The following is a 6,000-nucleotide window of genomic DNA, read 5'->3' as shown; positions in this document are numbered from 1 at the left end:
TATGACGAATACTACAGCATCCTTTCCCGTGAGAAACTCACGATGTAGTTGGAAAGACGATATGAAATCAAACAATTTCAATAATTTTTTAAAGTACCATCAATAATAGAGGAATGCAAAGTTCAGAAAAATTTGACTCGCTCTGAAGGAAGATAAAGGAAGATTACCCGCAGAGGCAATTATTGAGCTAAATTTTTAAAGATGATCCGGAATTATTCGGAGGACAAAAAGCGTTCGTGGGTTGAAGAACATTCCACACAGAAGAACATCATGAACAAAGACGTAGAGGTATCAAACAACATGTACGTACTGGTAAGGTGGGGTTGGGAGGCACAACGTGGCAACCACCAGGACTGTTCATGTGGTATCAACTGCTGGGCAAGAGGGGTGGTTGCTGAGGCTAATGAGGTAGGCAGGAGCCAGGTCAACAGTAGAATTGTATGTCATGCCAAGGAACCGGGGCTTTCCTTTAAAGATGACAGCCACGAAGGCACTTTTGTCAGGGAAGCATTGAGTCCTGCCACAGTCACCCCTGACTATATGTCTCAAACCATTCCTGATCTGGTTCCCCTCCTGACAGCTGAACTCTAATTCTGACCCTATTTTTCTAAGCAATAACAAATCTGACTGTGATAGTTCATAAGAGGATGTTGTGGATTCCAAATCTGTCCTGAACATATGTGAGGGCAGTCCAGGTGAAAGGGCGGGGCCAGGATGGCTAATGGGCCAGATAATCCAGACATTCCGTTCTAGTGGTGAGACAGTTTAGCAATGGAATGTCCAGGTATAACAGATGCTGTATTGCACTGCCCTTTTGCCACTGAGAGACATACCAGCTGCAGGTAATGTTGCTAGGAAATTCACCAAGAGGCTTTATTGAGAATCTTAAGCAGATACCAAAAAAAAAAAAAAAAAAAAAGTTGGTGAAAAACAGTGCTAAAGGCAAAAGGATTAAAGCCAGGGACATTTAGTTGTACTGAATGATTTACTGATTGGCTGATTAATTGGCCAGAGCTGGAAGATTTATTTAAAAATAAATCCTATGGGAGAGGATGTTAATTACACAGTCAACATAGGGTAGGAGATTGGTCTTTAAAGGGAGGATTACTGCCTCTTCCCTGAGAGTAGGTGGGAGGAGGAAAAGAGGCTTGGCATTTCCACGTTTGCCCCTGCAATTCTGAAGGTATCTGTCCCTAGACAGATCTATAGTATCTTTGAAATCTAAATTCAGAACAGCTTATGGGCTTGAAGGGGTTAGATTTACTGTGGAGGTGAGATTGAAAGGATAATGCCGTCCACATTCAGCCTGTCCTTTTTCTCTTTATAGATTTGGGCCTGTTTAGTTTGGTTGTGTCTCAAACTGTGTGTAGTTGGATTGTGGGTTTTTTTAATCTGAGGATCTTTCTATCATATTGAAGATTAAATACATTTACTTACATTATTATAATTTGCAAATCAATATAAAAACTTGGTGAAAGATTCAGGGTTCATGCCTAGATTTGGGTTGAATTAGGTAGGGCAGTAGTGAGGAGGCAGAAATTACACACCAGGGGACTGGGTCCCGTGGGAGTTAGAACTGGTAACTGTCGAAGCCACATGAGAATTTATAGATTTTAGAGGCCATTAGGGTGTGATGACAGAGGGACAGAGGAGTTGTTTTGGGGTGATGGAACTTCTCTGGGTCCTGATTGTCATGGAATTTACACAAATCTATATACATGTGCTAAACCTGTAAAAAGTCAGTGTTACTGTATTTGAATTTAAAAAACAGAGATTTACAATTTAACCCCAAAATAAGTAAACCTCCTATGTCTGACCACCTAAAGTGACATATGTTTTGTTTCTTTAACCAGTCTGATTTCTCTGTGATGTCTCTTCAGGTCAGTGTTTTACCTATAATTAAAAATGGCAGAGTTTATCAGTCTTACCAAGATTAGTACCTGATGCTGCAGCTGTAATAAGATTAGGTATTTATGGTGAGCACTGTGAATCCAGTGGTGTTCACCCAGAGTGCTAACAAATCTCTAAAAATAACCAAAAGGAAATTGTGGGTTGGGGTTAGGGTTAGATTGGAGTTGGGATTCTGTTAAGTTTGAGTGAAATTCATAGTCAATGAGAGGGGAGGGAACCTTGAGCAGGGGTGTTTACAGAGAATGCTGGGAATGGTCCACACTTGAGCCATTTTATATCAGGAGCAGGACCTCCAGTGTATTTGCTTCTGACAGGTGGAATAATGAGAGTTTTGATTTTATTCTCTATACTTTTCTGTGTTGTTTTGATTTGCAGTTAAAAACATGCGCTACTTTCATAAAAGAAAAGATAATGCTGAAAAGGAAGATAGTGAGGTTTATCTTAATAAACTTTCCCAGCAGGCATCCTGAATTTGCATTTTGTTTAGCTTGTGGCCTCAAGAAGAATGGTGCTGCCCTGCCATCTAGTGGCCGTATGCAAAGGTGCCTTCCAACCAGCATTTCAATAAAGTAAAAATTTGTTTTACCAACTTTGAAGAAGACAACAAATGTACATTGTTCTGGGTAAAACTTTGATTTGGTTGAAGACTTATTGATACCAAACACAGATCAAGTATTCTATTTTATGGTAATATCTCATCCTTTGGGCATCATCAGGGAACAAAACTCCTCCACCTCAAGTCTTAACTCTTAAGGAACGACATAAAAATTAGATGAACACTCTTACTGTTTCTTAAAAAAGAATATATTGAACAAAACAACCTTTACTTTAGAGCTTATGGCTTTAAAAAATCAATATCACCAGGAAGAGCCCGGTTCAGTCGTAGTTAATCAGTAAATCCGGGGCATGGTGTAGCGGTTTCTTACAGTTACGTCTTATATTGGTTTGCTAAGGCTGATGTAACAAAGTGCTACACACTGGGTGGCTTGAACAATGGAAATTTGTTGTCTCACAGTTCTGGCGGCTGGAAGTCCAAGATCAAGGTAATGGCCCCATTGGTACCTTCTGAGGGCTGTGAGGGAAGGATCCGTTCCATGCTCCTCTCTCTTTGGCTTGTGGATGGCCATGTTCTTTCTCCCGGTGCCTTTTCGCTTTATCTTCCCTTCATGTGTCTCTGTGTCCAAACACCCCCTTTTAATAAAGACACCAGCCATATTGGATTAGTGCCCAGGTAATGACCTCAGCTTAACTTGATTACCCCTTTAAAGGCCCTATCTCCAAATAAGGTCACATTCTGAGCTAGTGGAGGTTTGACTTCAACGTATGACTGGGGTGGGGGGGTGGCGGTGCACAATTCAACCCTGATTTGGCTTCCTATCAGCTGAATCACAATTCTATTTTGATAAACAACAAGCATGAGGAGAGCGATACAAAGAAGGATGCCATTACTATTTCATAAGTGCCGTGGGTGGCAGTGAGTCAGGCTAGAATGGAAGAGGCATGACCAAGAGTGGGGTAAGACCCGTGGAGCATGATGGAGGGTGGGGATTGTTGACCTGACCCACAACGGGATGGATGCTGTGGAAACCCATTGTGTGGAGTGGGGAGGGGAGGCGAACAGCTGGGCGCAGGCATTAAGGGGAAGTACATGGTCTGGCAGCGGGGTATAGGGACCCATGCTGGGTATAAGAGAAAAGGCAGAGGGGGAACTTGAACCAATGAAGGTCCTGGGAGCAGCTTCACTGGGGTGTGAGAGGGGGAAGAGCTGAACAACTCAACTGCAGAATGTGTGTGTAATCGCTAAGATGTGGACGGGGTCAGGATTGAGCTTTGCCCCTTTAGGCGCTACGGTGGTGTGGGCACATCTGAGCTGGCCTGATTGTGCTGCTCCCTATGAGGGTGGCTAGGCTCTGGGGAGTTCATCTGCAGCTCACACTCCTTCTGGGCGGCCTCAGTTTCTCTCAAACATCAATAGCAACTGGGAAGGTAAATCTACTGGGCTTGGGTTTGTCCCCTCTGCTCTAAGAGTAATTTAACATCATGTGAGAGATTTCTGGTGTAATTCAACCATTTCCTAGGTTATCTGGGAAGTTTATTTGGAGGCCTGGAAGTAAATCCTGAGAGTGTTCTAATGAGGTCCGAAAAATCTTCGATGTAAAGCTCTAAAATCTTATAAGCATCTTTGAAATACATAAATTATTATTAATTTAGCTTTATAGAAAGCTTACACAAGATTAATAAACATATCCTGTTTGCTGGGTCATATGTAGGCAGATAGAGATTTTCTAAAACATGGAAATCACCTCGTCATATAGATATGGACATCATAATGACAGTTAATAAAATGAAATTCTAATTGAGTTTTCATTTTATTGCTAAGTTTTCCTTAAGGAGAAGAACTTGCAGAAGGTAAGCAAGAAAAACACCTTGGTTCTAGAAGATTAGAACATATTCAGCAAAATGAACACATTGATATAAATGGTACACAAATGGTCTTTTCTAGCTTCCCTCTGACCCATTATTAGAAATCTGACTGGCAGGTATTTCTGCAATTAATTGATTCTGGAAAATCTGGCGAGCATTGCTCCTCTCTGCCTCAAGAATTGGAAACTGCCCAGTTTATAAATGTCAATATAACAATATCCTTTGAGTGTTTAAAATGCTTTGGGAAAAGTCCTGTCAAATAAAAGATAGAGTTTTGTAATGTATAATACCTGATCTCAAATATTTATATATACAATACTGATGCCTGTTCTCAAAAAAATATTTTACCTAATTCACAAAGTATGTCAGTATGTGAATGCCATCACCCAAGTGTATGTGTCGGTTGTCTTCCTCTTGAGATCCACTCTCCATGATTTTCCACCCAGGCCTGGACTGAGGGGGTCTGACCTATATGGACTGCTTCAAGAATTTCCTTTGCCTCCTGGCCTCAGGATGGGTCCAGGCAATGGGAGTTGGGGTTATCAGCAGAAGATCCAAAGGTGGGAGGAGAATACAGGCAGATATTTATTCTCCCAGCTTCCTTCCTGCTGAGTTCCTGACAGGGGTGCTCGGAACCTAACCAGAGACCACGGCTCCTGCCAAGTGGCCCCTTCCATAGAGCTGCCTCCCCAAACTCATGGGACTGTCAGACTTCATGCTTAGGGATAATTAATGTTCCCTAACTTATAAACCCCAGGGAGCCGCACCATCAAATGTTACCTTCTGGAAACTCTGCCACATATTTTAAGTAGTCCCTCTTTATTAAATTCTCCTCAAATTATCCAGTTTTTTTCCCCATCCTATTTTTGCCAAGACACTGAATAATATAGTGTGTTCACTCTTTCCTTCGTGTGAACTAAGCAGATGGCAGAAAACACTAACATACAACCTCTGTGAAAAGCTGGAGAGATGTTTTACTATAGAGCTGCTCTATTCATCCATCTCTTCTTCCTTCTCTTTTAGTAGAAACCAGTGCTCCAATCTCCAGTCAGCTGAGGTCAGCTTAGCTGCAGCCTGTCAGGATGCAAGGGGTTAGTCATACCTTGTTACTTGTGTGGGTTGGAGAGCTTATAGTCCCCAATGCAGTAGCCATCCTCTAGAATATGTGAGCTAGAAAGATTTTCTTTTTCTTCTTCTTGAAAAAATATTAAGTTCTTTCATTTGTGCCCTTGTCCCTTCCCTTCAGAGGCACCTGGACTTCTCACCTTATTCTTTTATTACATATACACATTCTGTCCTGTTAAAATGCTAGACTCTAGAAGCCAGAGACATAAAAGCTTAGCCTCTCATAGTAGAAAGTGTGTGTGTGTATATGATACGGTGAATTTTGTCCCTTTAAAATTCATATATTGAAGTCCTAACCCAACAATGTGACTTTATTTGGAGATACGACTTTTAAGAGTTTAATTCCACTGTAGTCTAAAAAACATCCTGTGTATTATTTCTAGTCTTTCAAATTTGTTAAGGTGTACTTTATAGCCCAGAATGTGGTCTGTCGCAGTGAATGGTCTATGCAAGCTTGGGAAGAATGTGTACTCTGCTTTTGTTTGACATAATATTCCATAAATGTCAATTAGATCAAATTGATAGTGTTGTTCAGTTAAA

The sequence above is a fragment of the Eumetopias jubatus genome, unplaced genomic scaffold (genome assembly GCF_037043125.1).
Source record: "Eumetopias jubatus isolate StellerSeaLion01/CBP00866 unplaced genomic scaffold, mEumJub1_p1.0 scaffold_16, whole genome shotgun sequence".
Classification (NCBI taxonomy): domain Eukaryota; kingdom Metazoa; phylum Chordata; class Mammalia; order Carnivora; family Otariidae; genus Eumetopias; species Eumetopias jubatus.
This window is presented reverse-complemented; position numbering follows the sequence as displayed.